The following is a 25,913-nucleotide window of genomic DNA, read 5'->3' as shown; positions in this document are numbered from 1 at the left end:
TTATGAGGGGTACAACCTCTGGCAAGGAAATCGGGTTTTGGTTCTCATTGCTAGCGGTCCATATTATTGGGACAAAAATACGTAGATCCCAAAGGGGTTTCATGCATTTTCACCCTGTCCATTGTCCAGACAGCCAGCTTCGATATTAATGAGGCATAAATAAAAACTTTTTATCAGTCAAGTCATCCATATTAACGGGGTAACTGTACGGTCATATCTGTAGTTTGTTAATCCTTTGACATTTCCACTGGGGCTGTTATTGTCCTTTCATGAATTTGACCTTTAGCACAGTAGTGTGAAATGAGGCTGCATAGTGCGGGTTACGTTGCACTTTTTTGAGCAAATGAGTTCATTTGTTCATTTGCAACTTTCTAGCTGTACGGGAGAATTCCTAGCATTTGTGAAAACTGGATATTGCACTGGCTGTTGTTGCTGCTGCAGGAAGAACTTGAAGCCTGTCATTTGTTCCACCTTGAAATAAGACTGCAAACTTTGCTTTGAAATGCACAGGAAGGAACTCTTAATCTTAGCTCATGTCCTGTGTCAGTGTGCATTCCTGTACAAAATATCGGAAATGCATGGCGACAAAAGGCTGGTGTGTTATAGCATAGTCAATGAGCACCTTTCTCCACCTGTAAATATGCAAATCTTCCAGTGAAAACTGAAACATGACTCGTGTAGTTGGTATATTCTTCATGCGCTGCTGTATTTATACTTTGCTCATTTTATCTGACATTATGCTTTCCTGTTCTATTCGTAGGGTATTATAGTGTATGAATTCCTTTCTTTGGTTCGACACCTTATATTATGTATTTTTCATTGTGTGCTGTGCCCATGCTATTGTTCAATGCAAATTCTTGCTGTACCTTGTACTTTTGGTGTGATTTTGTTTCTTTCCTTGTTCATTAATTTGTCATTATTTTGCATACATTGTCTCCAGGATGTGTAACCAGCAGTTGATGAAATAACTTTATTTGCACCCGTCAAGGAATCAGAGGGCGAAAAAGACGAGTCTTGACCACGGTCATCTTCCTCCCCTTTCAGCAGGCTGGGATCCCTTGGGATTCAGCTGTGTCCAGGGCCAGACGGATGACTTCTTTTTGTTCTTCTTTCTGGCTGGCCATTAAAGCCTCCCAGGACTCTATATTCCTGTCTGGTTCGTTGTGGCTAGGGCATGTCCACACCATGTGGATCATGTCTGCTATTTCATTACACTGTTTACACCTCGGGTCTTGGATTGCCGGATGCCATCTGCTTAGTGCGAGTTGGTTCGGAAAAACTCCCGCCTGTAACTTTCTCCATATGATCTCTTCCTTTTTGCTGAGGCCCATGCATCCTCCAGGTAGTGTCTGTCTTCCTAATCTGCAATGGCTAAGAATATCTTGGTACGTGTTCAGCTCCTCGTCCCTCTGAAGGGGCTCTCTGCTCGACGAGACCGCATTGGGGTCCCGGTGTGTGAGTCCTCGGGCCAATGCGTGCGCTGTCTCGTTTCCCCGGAGACCCTCGTGGGCCGGAGTCTAAACAAGGTTAATTAGTTCGGCCGGTGTCGGGCCGGCAGTCAGAATTTTGACTGCTTCGACAGATACCCTGCCTGCGTTTTAGTTGCGGATAGCCGATTTTGAATCTGTTATAATCACCCTGACATTCCGTTGAGTTAAAGCCAGCGCAATGGCTACCTCCTCAGCCGCTGTTGCATCTCTCTGTTGGGTGCTGCAGCACGAGACTCGGTCTCCGCCCTCCCTGGTCGCTAGGGCTACGAAACCCGTTCTGCCTTCATATTCCGCCGCGTCCGTGTAAACCACGTCCTGTCTATTGGCTAATTTTTTCTGCACAGCTTTCGCTCTGTCCTTTCGCCTACCCTCATGGTGTACCGGATGCATATTCCTTGGGAGTGGTGGGACTCTGATTTTGTTCCTTATGTCTGTTGGGATATTCTCCGTGTGTTTGAGCCGCGCTCGAGGTTCGAAGCCTAGCTTTTCTAGTATTTTTAGCCCCGAATGGCTGCGTAGGAGTCGCTATTGTTGCGCTACTCTGGTAGCCTCAATGAGCTCGTCTAGTGTGTTTGAAATCCCCATGTTCAGAATTTTCTGGGTGGATGTGTACGGGGGGAGGCCCAGGGCGGTTTTGACGCCTTTCCTAATTAGGATTTCAATCTTGTTTTTTTCTGCATTGGCTAGCCGTAGGTATGGTGCCACGTATGTGATTCTGCTGATTACAAATGATTGAACTAGTCTTAAGAGATTTGTCTCCTTCATTCCCGCGTGTTTATTTGCTATTCTTTTGAGTAGCCTACACGTCTGGCCTACACTCGATTCGAGTTTTCGTATCGTTTCGGTGTTCTTACCGTTTGTCTGTATCCTAAGACCCAGTACTCTAATCATCTCCACTGAGGGTATTTTGTCCCCGTTTACCATTAGCATTATCCCATGTCCATGGGGCTTTCTTTGTCTCTTTTGTGGGCCGAGGAAGAGCGCTTCCGATTTCTCGGCAGAACATTTGAGTCCTACTTGTTTCAGGTACGACTCAATTTCCTCGATCGCTCTTTGGAGGGTACCTTCGATGTGCGCGTCACTTCCTCTGGTAACCCAGAGGGTGAGGTCGTCCGCGTATATTGTGTGGTTGAGTCCTTCTATACACGCCAATTTCTCTGGTAAGCCAATCATTGCAATGTTGAAGAGTGTTGGTGATAGGACCGAGCCTTGGGGAGTACCTTTGTTGCCCAGCCTTATGCCTTTCTCTTCCTTCCCTCCTAGGCTGATAGTAACTGTTCTGTTTGAAAGACAGTTCTTCACGTAGTTGTATACCTTGCCCCCTACATTTAGAGTTTCTAAGCGTTCTAGTATGGCTGCGTGGTCAACGTTGTCAAAAGCTTTGGCCATGTCTAGGCCGACTATTACTCTGGTATCAGCTGTTTCGTTGTCTAGCACTTGTTCTTTAAGTTGAAGCATAACATCGCATGCAGAAAGATGTGTCCTGAATCCGATCATCGTGTCGGGGTAAAGTTTTTGTTCTTCTAGGAATCTGTTTAGCCTCGTTTGAATAACGTGCTCCATTAGCTTACCTACACATGAGGTAAGCGAAATGGGCCTCAGGTTTTCGATACTTAGTTTCTTACCTGGTTTTGGAATAAGGACTAGGTTGGCCTCTTTCCACGCAGGTGGGATTCGACCCTTGTCCCAACATTCCTGCATGTACGTTGTTAGGTTTCTAATTGATGCATCATCCAAATTCCTCAGCATGCGATTGCTGATTCTGTCTGGACCTGCCGCAGTTTTAGTTCTGAGTATGCTCAACTCCGCCCTAACCTCTCCGATGGTGATGGGCCCATCTAGAAGAGGATTCTCTGCGCCCTTGTACTCGGGGAGGGGTGTGGGTGGTGTGCACCTCAAGTACCTGTCCCTCACTTCAGAGATTAGTTGATCGCTAGTGCCTTCGTATTTATATACGAGTTTCTGTAGTTGTTGTCGTGCCTCATACTTTGTCTTGTCCGGGTCTAAGAGATGTCTGAGCATTTCCACGTGTTGGCTTTGCTGATTCTGCGGTCCATCTGCTCGCAGATACTACCCCAGTTTTGTCTGGTTAAGTTCAGCGCGTGCTCCTCGATATCTCTGTTCTGTTTGGCTAGGAGCTTACGTATGTTTCTGTTCCCCTTGTTTTGAGCAAGTTTTTCTTCTAGCTCCCTTTTCTTGCGCCACACATACGCCTGTCCACCTCTTTTTGTGTTTCGTCTGCTTCCACCTCTTCGGTGGCTTCTTTAACTGCCGCGAGAATGTCTGTGCCCCAAGATTCTATGTCCCTGATTGCGTCTCGGGTATGAAGGTTCGCCCTGAATAGATCCCAATTTACCGCTGCGACCTTTTTGGGTTTCAGTGTGGGCAGTCCGTCTTCTACCACGATCTCAATAATTTTGTGGTCGCTTCCTAGGTCCTCCCCCGTGTTACACCACCTTGCCGTGATTTCGCCTCCGGTGAGTGTTAAGTCAGGTGTAGTGTCCCTACTCACGCTATTGCCCTGTCTTGTTGGTTTGATGGGGTCAGTGATCAAGATGAGCTCATTGTGGAGAATGCTGTCCCAGAGTTCTCTGCCCTTGATTTGCGTATATTTGTATCCCCATGCGGGATGATGAGCGTTAAAGTCCCCGACAATGACGATAGGGTTTTTGCCCGCTATCTGTTTCGTTTTTGCGAATAGCCTGTCGAAGCCGCAATCCTTTCTTTGTTTCGGAGAGCTGTTTGCAGCTCTGCTATTTGGCATAGTTGTAGTGGCTCAAACCAGTCATGGAGGTGGAAGTTGGACTCAGGTGCTGTCATGTGGCGATCAAATGAGGGCATGATAGGAGGTATAGAATATCCATAAATCATTCTTCATGTGTACTGGACAGTTATGTCCTTGACAGCAGATATTTATAGCCTGTTTTCTCGTGAGTCATTTTTGCTGCTGGTAATCCGTTTTAGCCTATTTGGTCCAGATTGTTCACCAGTCTACCTTCATCTGTGTCCATTTTTTCTTTTTATGTTTACCACCCAACCTCTGCCTTTGTGATACAACACCTAGGTCACTAAGATTAAATGATAGTGACAAGAGCAGCATACCTGCCATCCTGTTTTCGCTTCTTATTAGCCATTCGCTGCATGCTGTTTGACATCATGCAAACTGTAGTTGATGGCACAATGTGCAATTTTCATGATGCAACCTTGTATGACCTTCATCTTTGTGTAAATGTGTTATATTGTTTGTGTGATTCATTCACTGTCAATTCATTGAGTTATATACAGCACAATCATATTTGTTCTGAAATGTAGGCAGGCCTACACATGGCCTAAGTGTTCACTGCTAGTTACAATTAAGGGTGGCTGCCAAATGTATATTTGCTAAGTGTATCTTTGGACTCATTTTTGAGTGTGAGGAGAATAAAAAAAAACTCTTGGGTACCAGCAATGGCATCTATGTATTGTGTGTGTGCAGTCATGCAGTGATCTCTATTGCACAAGTGATGACTATAGTGTGGATTAACTGTGCTTCTTTGAGTGCGCTGACTCCTTACTGCATGGAGCTGTACGCCATTTTGACGAAGTTAGTTTATGAAGAAACCTTTAATGACACCTTGTTTTCTGCAAGTCATTGCTCACAATAGCAATGGAATAGTAGCTTATTCTGCAAGCTCAATTGCTTTATAGACATGAGATTGAGTGCATGCGACGTGGCCAGGCAATATGAAACACTTTTAACTGGGTGGGCCACAAGTCATTAAACCTGCTCACCATTCCAGTTGCCGTGGTAAAGAGGAAAATTTTGTTGTACATCTTTAGCAATGACATAACAGTCTGGGGTGTCATGCGGTTACTCTTTCGTGACAGAAGAGTATAGCCTGTTGTAACAATATCTGAACAACAGAATAGTCTGTTGTAACAACAGGGCAGCCTTGTGTTGTACAAAAGGGCAGTCTTTTACAACACATCTGCCTGTTGTACAAAAGGGTAGTGTGTCGTAACAACACGACAGTCTCCTGTTATACAACACGTTAGTGTGTTGTATAAAAGTATTGTGTTGGACAACACAGCTGTACAACACACATATCTGTTGTACAACACAAGTTTCTCTTCTACAACACAGTTTTGTGTCGTTACAACACGATAGTTCTGTTGTGTTTTTCGATAGGGTTGTTCTCATTTCCCTGTGCCACGCTTATTAATCCTCTTATCTGAGTTTTACAGGTCCACCCAGCGCCTCCCCCCCCCCCCCCCGTCGCAGCCCCTTAAGAGCCTTTGTTCATTACACACCCCCCGGATATAAGTTTTTCCACTACTGCAGCTTAACGAATCAAGATTCATCTCCCTCCCCTTCCTGACACGCATTCCCTCCCACACCACTTTCCTTCCTCCACCCGGGGCCTTCATCCTCGGAGCGAAGGCCCTATTTAACCCCTGCCGATGATGAACGCTTTGCCCAGACGAAGACAAGTCCCCTTGTCGAAACGTTGGCTCTAGCAACCTGAGGTTTTCTCTTCCCTTGTTCATTTTGTGATCACTTATTGTGTGATGTTTATTTATGCTTTCGATAGCCTGCGGTTATGATTGTGCACGCCATACATTCAGTAAAACGGCTAGTTGGGCGAGATTCTAGTCAGTTGCTAGTCAGCGCCTGTCCCGTCTTCTCTCTTGTCCCTTTTGCTGCGCTGTTTTCTTCAAGTATACACCACACATTATTCTTCTGGTGATTAACCAAATTCTGGACGCATAAGTCACGCTCATATGTCATTGACGTGCGAAAGGAAATATTAGCTGATGCTGCTGATTCATTCTAAACACTAATGATTATTTTTGAATACTGAGTCTTGCTTTGCCATAAACAACCGGGGTTGTGGTAATATGTGTGGAATGCAGCTGTAATACGCGAAGCCTTGAGAGTGGACAGGGTGGCATTACCAGGCGAGGTAAAGCATGAGTTGCTAATATTTTGAAGCTCATGCCTTCCGATTGCAGTGCTCTCATCACGACATGACGTCACGATGCAACAAGGGAAAACCACGGCTGAAGAAAAACACTCATAGGCTGATGAAAAAAATTATGGTTGAGCAGGTACTTTCTGTGCAGAAAGGCATAGAATATAACCAACCCCTCTATACCAGGCGTTTCAGCTAATGTGAAGCAGAATTTTTTTTTAATTGGCCTTTTCAGGAATGAAGATCGCTTCTGTGGCATAATAATACCTCTTTTGGCGGACCTCACAAAACAGATGATCAGCGTTAACTATTTAACCACATTACAAATTTATGATAATTGTCTTTTAAACTGTGACAGACAGGCACCTGGTTGAAAACAGAGGTTTGTAGCCACCAGTTAGGAGTAGCCATATCAGTTTTTTAGAAGTTAGAAAACGCGATTACCCTTAGAGTTGTGGCTCGAAAAAATTTGGATACTTTTACTATTTATACCACAAAAATCTTATTTTTAGAGGAGGAGGAGGAGGAAGAACATTTATTTCCGCCGAATATGGCGCGGCAGCCACCTCCGGGTCCGCACGCAGGCGTCTGGGGAGGAATTCTTGTTCCCCTTCACTACCGACAGAGACTCGCCTTGCGAGTCTGCAGAGCCAACTTAGTCCCCCAAGAAATAATCAATATAATTCTAATAAGGAAGGGTGTAAGGCAGGCAGACACTATCTCACCTATGCTATTCATCGCGTGTTTACAGGAGGTGTGCAGAGTCCTGGATTGGGAGCAGGTGGGGATAAGAAATAAAGAATACTCTAGTAATCTACGATTCGCTGATGGCACTGGCTTCTTAATACACACAGGAGATGAATTCTAAAGCATGATCATGTCTTATAGTCCTGTCAAACGCGCAAAATAAATTGCACTTACAAAGAGTGCCACTTGCTAAGAGTACACTCTATCCCAGCTAAATGGCACAACATAAGTGCACTCGCCGAAGTGCGCACTCAGGTCAGAGTATGTTCACAAAACACACTTTGTGGGCAGAGTATGTGGCCTTGACACACTCATTTTTGTGCATAATATGCAACATATAATTCAAATTTATTTTGTCTTCTACATATATTTTTTTATTTGTTCAGTGGTTTTATGATTGCGACTTGCAAAAACAAACATCACTGAAACACGCTGTAGTTCGCCATGGTGTTTGTTGCCTACATTCTGGAAGTCTTTGGAACTTGTCCTGACTTACTACACTATCATCATAAAAAAACAATTATGCGGTTATGGCTGAAAATTTACTTATATTCATTATTGTTGCTCTGCTCCTCTAAATGAGCATAATTCTGGAGGTTACGGTTGCAAACCGCCATTGCGAAAAATGTAGTTTTATTGCGAAAGCAATAGTACGCCAGGTCTAACCGCCCGTCGCGTGGTCCGTGGACCCCCCTGCTCTTCAAGGAGCCGCCACCGAGCCTAAAAGATGGTGTGATGTCAGCCTCTCTGTTGCTATGGCGACGCATGACGTCAGTTTGTTTATTGTTGCGAAAGCAACACTACTGGAGCCCAGCTCGGCTCGTCGCGTATGCTCGTGGCGAAGCGGCTACAAAACGACCTTAGCCGCTGTTGCCTAAGAACCCGGGTAGATACTCGCGTAGTAACTCGGGTAAGTACGCACTAGCGTCGTGCCATCTCTGAGAGGTTGCTCGGAAGAGCAACATGGGCCGCAAAATCTCTACGGGTGGCTGGGATAGAAACAGCCACCCGTGGGATAGGAAAGTAGGAATCACCAATTCAGCATACATGGGCATTAACCCACTAAAGATATTGCCACGTAACATTGCAGCGTCCGTTCGTTCGCGCAAGGCCGCAAAAAAGGGGTGTTATCATTTTTGTTCGTGACGCGAGAAGCAACCGGACTTATCTCGATTGTTCACAGCCATGAACAGCTGCATCTACGTGTTTCTAGATTACTCTAGATGATCTCGACCTGTTATCTCGAAGTTTCCTTGCCGGCTTTAAATTGAACGATGCCGCGAGCAGCGGGTATTCGTAGTTCGACGACTGACGAGCACGCTTGTTGCTTACGCCGCCGCCGAGTGATTAAGTTCTTTTGCGGGCGCAAGTCAGCCCAAATAAAGAGCTTTGTTTGTAAGACTTGTTAGTGTCTTCCTGACCGCTGGACTGCCGTCACTACAACGTGACAATATCATGCCACACCTCTAACGCGGAGTATAAGTGCCCACTCCAATTGAAGAATGAACACCTGCTTTCGCAGGTCTCCTCGGTTTAACTGCGTTAAACCCTTATTTCTTTTTACCAGGCCGCCATTCTCAAATTGCGAACACATTCCACTTTCTCGTTTAGTGCCGCGTACAGTAAAGTGCACTCGAGGTGCTGAAGCGCACTGTGCGTAAGTGCACTTTATTTTGCGCGCTGGACAGCGGTATTAGACGGGCAGAGCAGAACGGTGGGTCTGAATTTCACATGCAGAGAACCAAAGTGGTGTTCGACAGTCTCGGAAGGGAACAGCAGTTTACAGTTGGTTGCGAGGCGCTCGAAATGGTAAGGGAATACGACTACTTAGGGCAGGTAGCGACATAGATTCGGATCACGTCAGTGAAATAACTAGAAAAATATGAATGATGTGGAGTGCATTTGGCAGGTTCTCTCAGAATGGCAGTTTATCCTTATCCCGCCAAAGAAGAGTGCATAACCGCTCTATCTCACCGGCACTCACCAATCGGGCAGATACGTGGAGGCTAACGAAAAGGGTTCAACTTAAACTGAGGATAACGCAGCGCGCTATGAAAAGGAAAATTATAGCTGTAACGTTAAGCGCAGAGCGGGCCCGGCAACAAACGCGAGTTAATGATATCCCAGTCAGAATCACGCAGAATAAAAGGCAAGATAACCGTTAGTCCTTAATAATAACGGAATATATTACAAGAGAAGGCAAGCGTAGCAGGGGGCGGAGGAATGTTACGTAGACGGATTAGATTAGGGATGGTATTCTCCCGTGGCGACATTTCGCATTAGGGCGGGGCCTAAAAAAGTGCGTACAGTTGCTCGAAGAAACGCAAAACGCCGCCGGCACTTTCGTCGGCGGTGCTTTCATTCACTCCGAGAAGCGACAATTTACCACTGCTGATTCACTAGCAGCAGTAGTTTCGTATCTTTGACAGCAAGAATATTTCCCATCACATGACGTCTAATGTTCAAAAAATATTTGCAGATTTAATATAAACTCCCTTTACTTCATTTAAGTCTATAAAACACCGCGAATAACCTCCAAATCTATTTTTGTTTCGTTCCGGACGGTTGTGCTAGGTTTCGGCTGCGTTTCGGGCAGTTGCAGACAGTAGCAGTGTAGCTGGAGGTTTCATTAGGCTTTCGCGCTCCAGAATCGAGAGCGTATCTCAAAAACTAGGCTGAATTGCAGCTTAAACTTTATCGTCGAAGCAAGGTAAGTCACAGCGAAAAGCAACAACACCAGTAGTTGCCGGTAAACATGCCGACCGGAATCGCAAGGACTGCTGAATTGGCTGAAGCGGGCGGCTCTTGCTTGGAAGGACGCCGCCTTGTTTTCACGCTAAGGGCGCAAAAGCCGAAACTGCCGATTGCGTTCGTACGCTAACGCTATTTCCCCATTACCCTTACAAAAATTTTTAGTAACATTCTTTAGAAAGTCTTTCGACAATTGTTAATAGAACCTATCAACATTGAATAGAAAGTCTTTTAAACGCCTTTGTACATTGTAGTAACAACCTATCAACCGTCTTCCGACAATTGGCCACCGATATCCAAAAGACTCAAGTACATAGAAAGTCTTTATACTTCCTATCATCCCCTTATCGAGTTTGTATACACTTCCTACTGACCCCTTACCGACAATGTCTACCAACACCCTATTAACGGTCTTCCGACAATTGGCCACCGTCATCCAAAAGACTCAAGTACATAGAAAGTCTTTATACTTCCTATCATCCCCTTATCGAGTTTGTATACACTTCCTACTGACCCCTTACCGACAATGTCTACCAACACCCTATTGACGGTCTTCCGACAATTGGCCACCGTTATCCAAAAGACTCAAGTACATAGAAAGTCTTTACACTTCTTATCAACCACATACCGACAATGTCTACCAATGCCCTATCAACGGTCTTCCGACAATTGGCCACCGTTATTCAAAAGACTCAAGTACGAAGAAAGTATAATTCCTACATCAACTTTTGGAAAAGTGTATGTTAACTACACAGTACAACACTTTTACCAACATAGTTTTATCACTTCAAAATCATTTTGTGAACACTATCCTGGAGTGCTTAAAGAATAATAGAAGCAAAATGCAAATTATTACATTTATTGTGCACAAGTGTACATACGCGCTACAACACATGCATGATGCATCAAAATATTTTATGGAGAACAATAGAGAAACAGAATATTGCCTTCGGCACGCTTCCCCTCAGTTCCCTCTGAGTAACAATGACTGACACACAGCAATTGAAAAACATAACAGGTTTTAATTCACGATGTTTCGGCTGGAGGACCAGCCTTTTTCGAGTATAGTATAGCATTCGAAACAAAAGCTGTGCGCTTCAAATGCTGTAGTACACTTGAAAACGACTGGCCCTCCAACCAAAACATCGTCAATTAAATCCCGTTAGGTTTTTCTTACATATATACGAGGTGTTTCAGGGAAGACTAAGTAATTTTCAAAAAACAGGTATTTTGAGATGAATGTATGGCTTTTTCAGCATAGTATTACCAGTGTTGGCAGGCACCAGAAAACTTGTGAAGAGTCTTACGTAATAAGCTGGTTAGCTAATTTTTATTAATGAACCTTTTCACTATCAGAAACTTTGTTAAAACATTAAGTTGGGCTAGTTGGTAACGGCTTGAAGGAATCATACTCTTAGCGGTAAGAACTCACACAACACCAAGACACACACACACACAGGACACCCGCTAGACTTCAACTATCTTTACTGGACACTTGTACGACATAAATATGTATCACTGAGCACACGCAGGTGCCTCGTCATCGGCATCAGGTCTAACTACGCCCTCCCCTCTCCTCCAAGGCATACGGTTGCGCCGATAAACAATCCCTTTTTCTGCCAATGCCAGAGAGGGAGTGCTTACACACATGTCACCCGCCTCTTGAATACGAAAGGCCTGGGAGCCGAGAAAAAAGAAAGAAAAATTATCGAAGTCTTTCGTATTCAAGAGGCGGGTGACATGTGTAAGCACTCCCTCCCTGGTGTTGGCAGAAAAAGAGATTGTTTATCGGCGCAACCGTATGCCTTGCAGGAGAGGGCAGGGCGTAGTTAGACCTGTTGCGGATGACGAGGCACCTGCGTGTGCTCAGTGATACATATTTATGTTGTACAAGTGTCCAGTAAAGATAGTTGAAGTCTAGCGGGTGTCCTGTGTGTGTGTGTCTTGGTGTTGTGTGTGTTTCTTACTGCTAAGAATATGATTCCTTCACTATCAGAGTTAGGCGTCTAGTTGCCATTAGAGATTTGTAGCAGTTACATGCACTGGAGGGGTTTCTTTCCCTGTGTGCTTTCAAAAGCGCATGTATTTTCGCACGATGCAGCCAAATTTTGTCGAGCCACAGCGGCGAAAGTAATCATGTTTTGTACATTCCAGAAACTGATATGGCTACTACGAACAACTGGCTAAAAGTCTCTAACTGCAACCAGTTGCAAACCTGTGTTAGTTAAAAAGTTAATTATCAGAAATTAGTTAATCAGCTTACTAAATACACCTCACCGGCTTTCTGGTGTCTGCTAACACTGGTAATATTATGCAGCAAAAGCCATATTTTTGAAAACTACTTATTCTTCCCTGAAACACATGGTGCATATAAATACTGCTCACTTTCCTGTACAACACAGAAACGAAATAATTTCTTCTGTAACATGAAAGTTCCATGAGCCACATAACAAACCCGTGGAAAAAAACTGCATGCATACACACACATCTCTCCAAAACAGCTAAAAAATCCCACACAGTGAAACAATGCTTACACTGTCTTAAGACGAACATTAAAGGCTGCAAACACTAGCGAATTAAAAGTCAAACAAATGCCAAACATATGCTAAATGTCCCCATGGATGTAGATATTAAGCTATGAGCTGATTTTAATAAAAATGCATCAGCACAGAAATGCTTAAGAGACTTTGTTGGTGCACTATCCTGACACTTGTCCTCAATATCAGGCAGCCTGCTTGTTGTTCATCATCATCATCAGCCTGACTATGCCCACTGCAGGGCAAAGGCCTCTCCCATGCCTCTCCAATTAACCCTGTCGTTACTTGTCTGCATCACCAGTGGAAGAGGTAGCGTCCTAGTGATGAGACGTGTGCACGAACAGGTAGCCTTCTCCATGGCAGAATGCAGCAGCAAGAGAACTGCACAAGAAAACATTCAAAGTATACAGTTATAGTAACTTCTAATAGAATCAAACACGGAGCAGCAACAATCAGTTAAATGTGCACTAAAATGCAGCACTCCGAGTGAGTTTGATAAGGCTGCTGAGTAATAGCATAAGCAGCAGTCACAAGACTAGAACTAAATGTAATGCGTCCTTGAACAAGAAAAAGCTATAACATGCTGTTGTGTTCAATTCTGCCCCCACATTCGAAGACTGAATGATATTCACAGGAACTGACATTAACGTGTTACACCTAATTAGGCAGGCTCGAGACAAGGCGGTAGGTGACTATAGGTTCTAGGAACAGTAGGGGAGAGTTATTAGTAGAGTTCGCAGATAGAAATAGTTTACGGATTATGAATACCTTCTTCCGCAAACGAGCAAACAGGAAGTGGACATGGAAGAGCCCCAATGGTGAGACTAAACATGAAATAGACTTCATACTGTGTGCACACCCTGGCATCGTAGATGATGTGGAGGTCCTCGGTAAGGTCCGTTGTAGCGACCACAGAATGGTAAGGTCTCGTGTTAGCTTAGATTTGAAGAGGGAACGGAGGAAACTGGTGAAGCGAAAGGCTATTAACGAGTTAGCATTAAGAGGGAAGGTAGAGGAATTCAGACTGTCGCTGCAAAACAGATTTTCCGCTTTAACTGAAGAAGACGACCGCAGTGTTGAAACAATGAATGATAATCTTACAGCTATCGTTACAGAGTGCGCCGCAGAAGTAGGTGGTAGGATGGTTCGACAGGATACCAGCAAGCTATCTCAGGAGACTAAAGATCTGATTAAGAAACGCCAAAGCATGAGGACTTCTAACTCCACAGACAGGATAGAACTAGCAGATCTATCGAAGTTAATAAATAAGCGCAAGGTAGCCGACATAAGAAAGTTTAACGTGGAGAAAATCAAGCATGCTCTAAGGAACGGAGGTAGCCTAAAATCAGTGAGGAGAAAACTGGGCATAGGTAAAAACCAGATGTATGCGCTAAAAGACAAACAGGGCAATGTCATCAGCAATATGGATAAGATAGTTGAATTAGCCGAAGAATTCTACACAAATCTATACAGTAGCGAATGTAATCATCAAGTTACTGAGGGAGGCAGTCGAGCACAGCAATGGGACATCCTGCCAGTAACGAAGGAGGAAGTAAAGAAAGCCTTAGGAGCAATGCAAAGAGGGAAAGCAGCTGGTGAGGATCAGGTAACAGCAGATTTGTTGAAGTATGGAGGAGAGATTGTGCTACAAAAACTAGCCACCCTGTATACGCAGTGCCTTGTGACCTCGAGAGTACCAGAAGCTTGGAAGAACACTAACATTATCTTAATTCATAAGAAAGGAGACGTCAAGGACTTGAAGAATTACAGACCAATCAGCTTATTGTCCGTTGCCTACAAGGTATTTACTAAGGTAATCGCTAATAGAGTCAGGAAAACCTTGGACTTTAGTCAACCAAATGATCAGGCAGGCTTTCGTAAAGGATACTCGACAATAGACCACATTCACACTACCAATCAGGTGATAGAAAAATGCGCGGAATATAACCAACCCCTATATATAGCCTTCATTGATTACGAGAAAGCATTTGACTCAGTGGAAACCTCAGCTGTCATGCAGGCATTGCGGAATCAGGGTGTGGAAGAGTGTTATGTGAAAATATTGGAAGATATTTATAACGATTGCACAGCTACTATAGTTCTCCATAAAGTCAGCAATAAAATTCCAATACGGAAAGGTGTCAGGCAGGGAGACATGATCTCGCCAATGCTCTTCAATGCCTGCTTACAGGAGGTATTCCGGGGACTGGAATGGGAACAGTTAGGGATAAGAGTTAATGGAGAATACCTGAGTAATTTGCGATTCGCTGATGACATTGCCTTGCTAAGCCACTCAGGACAAGAACTGCAAAGCACGATCAACCAGTTAGACAGGCAGAGCAGAACGGTGGGGCTAAGAATTAACATGCAGAAAACCAAAGTAATGTTCAACAGCCTAGCAAGGGAACAGCAGTTCGCAATTGGTAGCGAGGTGCTGGAAGTAGTAAGAGAATATGTCTACTTAGGGCAGGTAGTGACCGCAGATCCGGATCATGAGAGGGAAATAACTAGAAGAATAAGAATGGGGTGGAGCGCATATAGCAGATTCTCTCAGATCATGATTGGTAGCTTACCAATATCCCTGAAGAGAAAAGTATACAACAGCTGTATCCTACCGGTACTCACCTATGGGGCAGAAACGTGAAGGCTAACAAAGAGGGTTCAGCTTAAGTTAAGAACAACGCAGCGATCTATGGAAAGGAAAATGATAGGTGTAACGTTAAGAGATCGGAAGAGGGCGGAGTGGGTGAGGGAACAAACGCGGGTTAATGACATCTTAGTTGAAATCAAGAAGAAGAAATGGGCTTGGGCAGGGCATGTAATGCGAAGGCAAGATAACCGCTGGTCCTTAAGGGTAACGGAGTGGATTCCAAGAGAAAGCAAACGCAGCAGGGGACGGCAGAAAGTTAGGTGGTCGGATGAGATTAAGAAGTTTGCGGGGATACAGTGGCGGCAAGTCACAAAGGACAGGGTTAATTGGAGAGACATGGGACAGGCCTTTGCCCTGCAGTGGGTGTAGTCAGGCTGATGATGATGATGACCAAATTAGGCTACCACGAAGAGATATTTAGCCATTCCAGTCATATGAAGATAACATGCAGGCCATAAAATATAAAAATTATTTTGTGTTTCTGATTTGTCTGCACAAAAATTCAGGCAGCTTTTGTTTTCAAAAGTGATGGCACAAAGACATTGCAATATAATGCACATGTTGCTGTAGATAATGTATCATTTGGAGCTATACCAGGTGTTAGGGGAAAATGTATGAACAAAGAGTACAAAGGTGAGCAAGTTCGTCAGGGCAAGAGTGGCACACTCTAAAGCAAATGAATCAAAATATTAAGGCACACACTGCGTCAGATACAATACTTGTAAGTAAAGCTGCATAGAACTACAAGCGATAAAAGCCTCAGAAACGTGCCCCTAAGGGAGCAGCTGGACTGGTAGTCTTTTATTTGTCCCGCAGCACATCCCTCTAGTGCTGAGGCCTGCTCATATCTGTTTAAGTTAAGAATACAAGGGAAACAAGCAAACAAGTGTTCCAAAGAAGATAAAAATGTGCACTTAGGTTGTTCTTTAGGAAATTACCTGTCACTAATTGCAGCACTAAATACCTCGAGAAAGAAAAGTTGTTTACACAGCTTATTACAAACCTTGATGGCACGGGAGAAAGGCAACATCAAATGCATCGGTTCAAGTAAAGCCAGGGGTCTTGTTAAGGTCACAGCAATATTTGTTGACTTAGGTTCAGCTAGTGTAATGCAATCAGTAACTGAACGTCGGCATGAATAAAAAAAACAATGCACCAATACTCAATTCCAAATGCATTTCAACTGTACAGTGCAGTCAGTTGTGACAAAGGGAGTGTGAAAGAAAACCTCAGCAATGCTCATGACATCGAATAAGCACCTTTCTTCTGTACAGCTAAAATATAAGCTTTGCAGGGTTTCATGTAATGCAAGGATAACCTGGTAAGGTATCAATTATTGATGCTAGCAACAAATATGCTTCTAAAGCAGAGTGCTCCACTTGAACGCCAATATTCAATTATGCATTGCCCGTTAGGCCATGCCTATCACATCACTGGTTCACTTCAAACATGCCATACCTTGTAAGAGGTAGGTACTGCTGAAGTAAACCTATAAAATTTATTTGCTGCTTTTAGACTGCTGTATAAAGGTCATGAAGCAGATAATTGTTTTAATTTGGTCTATACAGTGGTCAAGATTTCCAAGCACGAGAGGCATGAGGGAAAAAACTATAGAAAGCATTTCACACTATAACACAATGCACTTGACTAGGGGAGTGCTTTCATGACGCCCGCAATATCTTTTCCCTTTCTCTTGGTCCTCTTTTAAAAGAAAAAAAAACGAAAGAGAGAGGGAGCCTGGACCAGAAGATTTTTGGCAGGCTAAAAAAGACAAGGAAAATATACCCACTTGTCTACCTATCCTTTTACAAGTGGCACATGCTTGATATCCAGTGTCAATGGCTGATAGGCTGAACCAGCAGGTCTTGATGTCATTTGCCTCTGGTTGAGGTAGCATTGGCTCGATGACAGATGAAAGCTGGTGCAAAAGTAGCGTGATGATACCGGTGGAGCAGCTGTACAGGGCTTTACTGCGGGTGCATTTGAAGAAAGGCTGCATTAGAGCCATGCTTTCATAAACATCACAGAAGCCACATCCCATTAAAACCTCTAGCTGTTCAGTCCAATGTGTTCATGAGTGGAGGCTAATTATTAATTACCTATGCCTCCAATAGTTAGCAAAAAAATGGTTTACAAAGCTTGTCATACTTTTCTTAAAGCTATTATTCGTGAATCACGTTATACTTTTATCGCTTCAGACTGAAAATGGGGGAATGACATAAATGTAGTGAACGTAAAAAAATAAAATGACAACAAACCTTCCATTGTGCGATTACCTCAGCTGCACTGCAATGGAATGGTTCTGCTATTTTTAATCGTCGTTTCGTTGACCAGAACTATCAAGAAACACAGCACTTGATGTGACTGCGACGTAGAACGGGCAATGCTCCTTATCCAGTAAACACTCAGGCAGCAGAATCAAAAGACGCACGCCGCTACAAGCACTTTTCGTTCTTATGGTCTCCTTTTCACGCGCTGCTCCTGTTCAGTCGGAATAACGAATCAAGCAGCACCCCATAGTTCTCGGCGTGCAACCAAATTCTATCACATAACTCCTGCGCCGAGGAGCTGACGCAAACAGCGTGAGGCGGCGGGTTAAAAGTTGCATAGTTGGCAAGCGAGCGTGTCAGAACACCTTCTCTCTGCAAACGATCGCGTGGTGCCCGCATTTTGCACCTCACTGCGAACAAGACGTGAAGACCAACCCAAATGCATTCGCAGCCCTCAATCATACCCCCGACACATCGCAGAAGTCATTTTCCAGTTCTGTACTTACATTTGTCAACGTTCACGGCAAGCCGTTTCTTCTATCGGGCATCGGGCGCCGGCCGCTCTCGGCGTGGTTGCGTGCAGTACGTCAGAGCAGTTTTTGAGCACTGCGTGCGCGTAAGAACGTCTTCCGCAGCACTGGAGCCATCTGTCACCTTCCGAGTTCAGTCACACTACCACAACACTAACGAGGCCGCACATTTAACACAAACAAACTGAAGAAACGCAACCACACCACAACCGTCGCACCCCGCCAACAAAGAGTCGTTTCAGCGTCCTAAAAAAGATAGTGTAGCGCGCGGCCAACATGAGACTCGCAATCCGCCGCCACCGAACGGAAAAGTGGCGCTAATGTCGCCTAACTTTACACGCGTTAAAAAAAGAATTGATAAAGCCCTTTTTGCCACAAACTTGTTGCATTAAACGACAAAATATTTTGTTTCAATTACAAAGTCAGCAAATTGGAATGATTGCGGTGAAAAAATGCGACTACTCACAAGCATCTGTTTCTGGCGGCGCTGCGAACGAAAGCTTGGAAAACCGGGCAGCATGCCGGGCAGCTACAGGCGACGCATCTGGGGCCAGGAAAGCCGCAGCCGCTGCACGGCTGCACTGTCTGCCTAGTTCTAAGGCTATAACTCAGCTCCCCGTAACTGCGTCGCAGAATAAGGAATGATGATGATGTTGCCAAACGCTACTGGTTTCGGTTTTTATTTTCGCATATTGTGTGGCTTAGCGTACTCTACACAGCTTGGCTCATGCGATTTAGTGTACGTGTGTGTACCTAGGGAACACGAGCGTTCGCACGCCGCTCTAGCGTGACGCGCGAAACTTTCAAGGCTGCGCTGCAGCATCGCCTCTGTTTTGTGTGTGTTTATATCACGTCATTGGACACCTTGCACGCTCTTTGCTCGAGCTAGCCCCGCCGACAGTCACGCTACCGTAGTCTTTTTGTGTGCTTCCTTGATTGCTTTTTGCCTCTGCCTTATGCGGTCCTCGGCTCGGCCTCACGTCCGCTGATGGCAGTAAGAAAAGGCGAAGACTGAACACATGCTTTCGCGCGTCTACTCCGTATGACTACGTTAAAACCCAACACTTTATTCCAGGATTCCTTAGTCATTGCATTACGGGAAGATAGAAAATACAGCTCTCACCACGTTTTCCCTCGCCACAGCTTCGTACCGTGTTTGCGTTGAAGGAGATGCAAGTGAAGATGCGGAAGAGGCACTGCGCCTGTGTTTTAGCGGTGCTCAAAGTGGGGGCTGCTCTCACCCTAGCTTTTTCCATACTGGAAGCTCCTCTGTGGCTCAGTACTACCGAAAAATGTAACATGTCAAGAATGAGGGCTTATAGTGCTCCAAATGCCGTGCACCTTCCTCATGCAAAGCCCTTGTTACCGCAGTTGAGTACAGCGGGCCGCTGTTACCTGTTTTGTTTCTCTATACTTCTCTTTATAGTATCGGCCGCCGAACATGAATAAAAATTAATATTGCCTTGCCTGAAATTTCGCATGTACAGTCGCTGAGGAACGAAGCAACTTGAGTTCTCGAAGCTGTAAGCCTGCACACGTTACACAGAATTTACTCAGAGCGCGAAGCGGTGCGGCCCTTTTCGCGCGGGGTTCTTCAGTCCCGTGCGATCAGCCATTGCTGGTCGCTCGAGGAGGAGGGTAGTGCGAGGGTTTAAATTGGGCGCTCCCACGTGGAGTGGCATAGTGTACCGGGCACTTTTGCATGGCGGGCAGTGTGCAGGGAAAGTGTGCTTGCGGTGCAGGTTCAGGAAGCTGGTGATATAATTTGGGCGCCATTTGGGCTAGCGAGAACGTGTCATTCAATGAGTGTGGAAACACATCGGTGCAATGCTAAACTTGAATTTTTTTGTAGCTCGCAACAATAATCCCTCTGAAACCTCAGAGCGAAACGCTCTTAATGCTAGTGTGTTTTAGCACCGTCGTACGGTACATCACTGTTCAACTGCACGTTAAAATATGACCTATCAAGAATTACAACAATATCAACACCAACGTGTTTCGAATTGGCAGAGTTGTACAGCTCTGCTGAAATTCTTTGTTAGTTCTGAAATGTTAAATCTGTTTAATGACTGCCTGAGTACAGAATTTAAGGACGAATACGCAGCAGAAAGCATTGTTTTCGTGTAGAATGAGCCATCAGCGAAACTGATTCGCTGTAACGAAGTGATCATTGCGCTTATGTAACACAATATGTCACTAGCTCCTATTTTTTCTTAAAGTTCTTTTAATTTCCTTGAAGTGCAAGGCAATAATACTTGAGTATTCTATGAATTCATTCACTTTGTACCAAAATTATTTCGTTTGCTGGTAACTTTTTTCGTAGACTTTATACAATCAAAAATTGTCACTAAATGTCTTCAATTCAAGGCACGTTTCTCAATTTCGGGATAAATGTTCTGTTATGAACTTAGCCCTTTTCCCCGCACTCGAAAATGCGAAAGCAGTAAATCTAGTATTGAGAAAATTGAACTGAAATTTCTAAAAATCCACAGCGTGCTCGGCTATGGGAATGTGATTGCAAATTTTTGTTTCGTCTTCAAGTTTAGTTAAGTTGCCGGTTTGAAGTTGTCGGCTACAGTACTTGATTATTTTTGGCTTTTATTTGTTTATTCGCATCACCAAAATGCTTTCTCGGTTCGTAGTATATTTCTATTGACAGCAGTATATAAGCAGTAAGAAAATTGTATGAACTTTCTATCAACAAATGTTGATAAAATATGCCCTAAGAAAATGTGACTGCAAATGTTTGTTCCGTGTTCAAGGTTGCTTTAGTTGCATTGACATGTTAGGCTAGAGTACTTAATTAATTTAGGCATTTATTCTCATTATAAAACGTTCTGTCGGTGTCTATAGTATGTTTCTACTGACAGCAGTACATAGAAAGCAGTAAGGAAATTGTATGAACTTCCTATCAACGAATGTTAATAGAATATGCTTGGCTAAGGGAATGTGAGTGTAATGTTTGTTTCGTGTTCAAGGTTGTTTTCATAGCTTTGAAGTGTTCACCTACAGTACATGATTTGAGGCATCTATTCGCATGACCAAAAATGTTTTGTCACTTTCTAGAGTATTTCTGCTCACAGCAGTCCGTAAAGAACATAAAGTATTAAAATGGAATATATCTTCTGTTTTAAAACGTTTTCCCATATCTTGATTACATTCCAAACGCATTTGCTGCGAATAATGTTGGTCGCTTTTCGATATAGTGAAATTGTTGACTAGCTGCAACAGATTCCACCATGCAATCAGGTAAGATGTCGTCACGATTATGCGAACAAGATAGCGTTAATCACCTCGAACACCATGCAGTTTGTTCATTTACTTCTCTCAACGTGTCAAACTGCACCCAGCTTTTCTAGTAACTTTCTATTGACAGGAGTAAATACAAAGAAGTAACAGTCTACCAACATTGTATTGACAAAGGTACATAGAATGTAAAAATTATTTTCTAGTAACTTTCTATTGACAGGAGTACATACAAAGAAGTAACTTCTATCAACGTTGTATGAACAATTGTTGATAGAATGTAAAAGTTACTACAAGGTTACTAGAGTCAATAGAATGTTAATACAAATTCTAAAGAAAGTTGATATCCATTTTTGTAAGGGTAGCGTTCTGCGCATGCGCACTCTGGACCCGCTATTCCGCTATGCACGCAATTACGCAAAGCGCGCAATACTAAAACTCTCTAATGTTCAGTTGTAGGTTTGTAAAAGTCGTCCCATTGCTTTAAATCCTCTTTGGCTCGTGCAGACACTGTTTCGTTGCACTAACGTGCATTAAAACGCGTTGAAGGGTCATGTAGATGCGAGCGCAAGCGCTGCCAAGGCCATCTTGTCGCAGCGGGCAACGTCTGATTCGTCCTCTGTTTACGACGGTGCAAAGTAGTAGTAGTAGAAAACTTTTATTGAGATCTTTTAAGAGATTCGCGGATTCGAAGCCTCCGTCGTCTTTCGTGGCGCCGGCGACTTGAGGCTTCTCTTCAGCAAGGTTGGGCCCCTAGTCCAGGGCTCCACTGAGTCGCGCTGCATCAGTAGCGTGCTGCACTAAGGCCCTTTGGGCCGCGAGCTCGCTGCTGGTGAGCCGGCTCTCCCATTGCTCCGCACTCGGGAATTCGTGTTGGTGGAATGCTTTATTTCGTTCGCACTCCCATGTGATGTGGTATAGTGTGGGTGTGTCGCCGCACCAGGGGCAGTTTGCTCTGTATTGTGTTGGTGACATCTTGTTATAGATGTACAAGTTGGGGAAGGAGTTTGTTTGTAGCCGACGCCAGCCGACTGCTTCCTCCCTCGTGAGGGCTTTGTGTGGTGGTGGGTACTTGAATCTAGTCCCCCTGTATAGTTGTAATGTCTCGGTGTATCCCCCCTTGCATGCTAGTAGCTGAAGCTCCAGAACATCTGACATGCCTGCTCGGTATGTAAGCCCTCGAGCTAGGCTGTCTGCTCTTTCGTTCCCCGCCACGCCTGCGTGGCCTGGGACCCAGATTATGTGTTGTATGGGTGTCTTCTCAGCAGAGGCTGCTGCCCCACTGATTATCCTGAGGGCCATGCCGCTAATTCTGCCCTTCGTATAGTTTTTACACGTGTCTTTCGAGTCTGTTAAGATGTTTAGGGATCGGCCTTTCCTATAGCCTTCTGCTACCGCCAGCGCGACGGCAATTTCCTCGGCCTCCGTTATGCCCACGACCTCCACTGAGGCGCATGTGGCCATGTCTCCTGTGCTATTAACTACCACCGTAGCGGCTAAGCGCTTACCTGCATGTACGTACATGGAGGCGTCCGTATAGACTTTGTTCTCTGATCGGCCTAGCCTCCTTTCTATCTGCTCGGCCCTTGCTTTTCGTCTGTCCTCGTGTAGGTTAGGATCCATGTTTTTAGGCAGGGGTCCTACATTAAAGGTCTTTCTAAGGTCGTCCGGTACGTCCGCGTATCTGTCCACCAGTCCGCACGTGTTCCGACCCAACCTTCTCAGGAGCGCCCTTCCCGTAGAGGAGCCTCTGAGTCTGATGAGTTGTGCCCCCAGTTGAGCCTCGGCAAGCTCATCGAAGGTATTGCTGATTCCGAGTTGGAGTAGCTTCTCGTTTGATGCGTTTCTGGGCAGGTGTAGAGCAATCTTGTATGCCTTCCTGAGAATACAGTCGGCTTGCTCTCGCTCCGCCTTTGTTGTTGCGTGGTAGGGCAAGGAGTACATAACTCTGCTAACGATTAGGCTGTTGTCGAGTTTGAGGGTATCTTCTTCTTTTCTTTCATCCCGTACCTTCTCTGAGAGACTCTGCTGATCATTCTGCCAACCTGCTCCGCGGCTCTTCTCAACAGGCTGATGGTATGGCTGCATTTTCGGCTGCTCTGCAGCCACATGCCTAGGATTCGTACCATGTTCTGTTCTTGGATCAGTTGCCCCTCTAGAACTACTTCCAGCGAGGCTTTGGTAGGATTTCTTCCGATCCTGATGATTTCCGACTTCTCCGTCGAACATCTGAGGCCTCTCTCCCTGACGTAGGTCTCTACGCAGGTCGCAGCTTCTTGTAGTCTGTCTTGCTTCTCCCCTAACGATCCTTGGGTGACCCACACCGTGATGTCGTCGGCATATATCGCGTGTTGGATGCCCGGGATTTCCTTGAGTCGTCTTGCTAGCCCGATCATCGACATATTGAACAGGACGGGCGATATCACGGAGCCTTGGCGTGTTCCTTTGCAAGGCGTGGTGAAGACGTCGCTTCTCAGCTCGCCTAGTCCCACGGTCGCTGTTCTGTCGCTCAGGAAGGCCCTGATGTAGTCGTGGGTTCTTCCCCCGCAGTTGGTGTTGTTGATGCCTTCCATGATGGCGGCGTGGCTCACGTTGTCGAAGGCTCCCTTTATGTCGAGGGCCATGACAACGTTTTCGCCACTTCTCGGCATTTTCTCGAGTACTTCCTCCTTGAGTTGGAGTAGTACGTCCTGCGTAGACAGGTGGGCTCTGAACCCGTACATGCTGTCTGGGTACAGTTGGTTCTTCTCTAGGTGCGACTGGTGCAAAGTAAGTTCGCATGGCGAGTGGCAGTCCGGCTCAGCAGACGGTAGCCACAGTGCTGTGCTCTTCGGCAGCCGGTAATGCCGCCGACAAGAATCGTCGGCCAAGGCAAAGTGGTCGCGATATCCGCGGATACGCCACTCTTCTTCGCAACTCAAAAACCAGGCAAGGAGAGTGGGATCCATGGCGTCTAGTATCAATTTCGTAGCCCGTCGCCCGCGCGAATCGCTTCAGCGCATTCCGTTGTTCGACTAAGCGTAGTAAATTGGGGCGACGTCACGATGACGTAGCAGGAAGGCGGATCCGTGTCGTCACGCCGCCGTCACCGCGGCTCGAGCCAAGCAGCGAAGAGCGAACGCGACATGTCGCAAAAGGCGACACCGGGAGAATACCACCCTAGAAGTTTGCGGGGATAACGTGGCCGCAGCGTGCACAGTACCGGGTTAATTGAAGAGACATGGACGAGTTGGTATGTGTTAATTTTGCTCACAGTGCAAAAAAGGACAGAACGAAAGACGAAGATGAAGGCGAACAAGCGAACTAGTGCTCTGCAGTGGGCGTAGTTGGGGTGATGATGTGTGCTTTCTATTGCAGCGAATCTTTGTTGTGTTTGTTTGTCCTTTCTTCAAAGCTGCCGACATGCCGCTTTATCGCTTTGTATGTGATGTAAGACGCGCCTAGACTTATCTCGATTGATCGCATCCAGGAGGAGCCGATCGGACGTTGTGCCAGACTGCTCTAGTAACTTCCCAACGTTAATCTCGAAAGTTCGCTATCAGCATTAGAAAGAGCATGGCCGAGAGCGGCGGGCATTCTGTTCGAGGACCACCGAGCACGCTTGTTGCTATGCCGCCGCCGAGTGATCCAGTCATTTGAGAGCGCTAGTCAGCCCAGATAAAGAAATTTGTTTAGAAGCCACTTTCGCTGTATCCCTGCTCTCCGGACTGCAGTCACCACTACGTGACAGCACGTTGTTCTTTGCATGCGGCCTCTTGCCGATCAGATTTTGCGTAATCAGATTTTGCGTAATCAGTTAATCAGATCAAGATCATCATTCACCACTTTACCAAAAAGGTCTTTTTACCTAAGTTTAAGGAACCATGATGACCAAGTAAAACTTTACAACTTTTAACTAGTGCGGTGGTGTTCAAACTGGAAGGACTACGAGAAAACTGTACTATGGCTGCTTTGTAAGAGCAAGGCAGTCTCTACTCCATGTGCAGTCTTAAAGGCATCACTCTCCAAAAAGTCGCAGAATGCATATAACGTATCGACCGCATTGAATTTCATCCCGAATGCACACATACAAAGCGTAGCAAAAATAATCCTAACTAAATAGGTCTTTCTCAAGCAAATCCTGTCTCACTGTATTAGTCAAACGAGACAGCTCGCAGACGTCCACTTATATCAAACAGTCCAAGAATATGCCTGCAAAATGTGGATGCTGCAGGCAAATATCGTCTCCTCAGGAATGAAGAAGCGCCACGAGAAGTTGTGCGCTTAATATGCTGTCGCTACCAGCGCGCGAATTAACCGACTTAATTGCAGCGTTAGCCTCGCGACATTGAACAGAAGACCAAAAGGCTCAAAGCTCTAACACCTTTTTACAATGCGCTTTCGATTACTCGTGCGCCTTTCATAAGCTGCAAATATGCTTCAACGTCGCGACACAACCATATGGCGTTAAATTAATTTCCTTATACGACTGCTCAGCCTACAAGAGAGCTTCATTCACAACGAGTTTAGAACAAGTCGTAACAATATCGCCTTCACCTTTATAGCTGATATGCATGGTTCTCACTATCAGCCGCCAAGCTCAGCTTGCAAAGTTTCCCTTTGGTTTACTGTCTGTCTGGTTAACGTTGCTCTTTCGCAGTTACGCGTGTGCCCACTCCTCTACGGGGCTCTGGAGCTTAGTGGCTACCAGTTTCCGCTGCTGAGACGGGACTGAATTAGGTGCGGCCAAAGTGTGACTGA

At 45.2% G+C, this 25,913-nt stretch overlaps 1 long non-coding RNA gene across 1 annotated transcript; it reads right to left on the bottom strand.

Annotated features, from left to right (window-relative positions):
• Positions 1–11,876: 11,876 nt before the first annotated feature.
• Positions 11,877–18,124, bottom strand: LOC149355739 (uncharacterized). Its single transcript, XR_016291572.1, has 3 exons — positions 17,904–18,124; positions 16,917–17,097; positions 11,877–12,858 (listed from the first exon to the last, which is right to left on the bottom strand). It is a non-coding gene; the product is annotated as an uncharacterized LOC149355739 (long non-coding RNA).
• Between the last annotated feature and the right edge of the window lie 7,789 nt (positions 18,125–25,913).

Source organism: Amblyomma mixtum, chromosome 3 (genome assembly GCF_055824585.1).
Source record: "Amblyomma mixtum isolate Tamu chromosome 3, ASM5582458v1, whole genome shotgun sequence".
Taxonomy (NCBI): Eukaryota; Metazoa; Arthropoda; class Arachnida; order Ixodida; family Ixodidae; genus Amblyomma; species Amblyomma mixtum.
The sequence above is the reverse complement of the archived record's forward strand: the minus strand, read 5'-3'. Positions and strand labels throughout refer to the sequence as shown.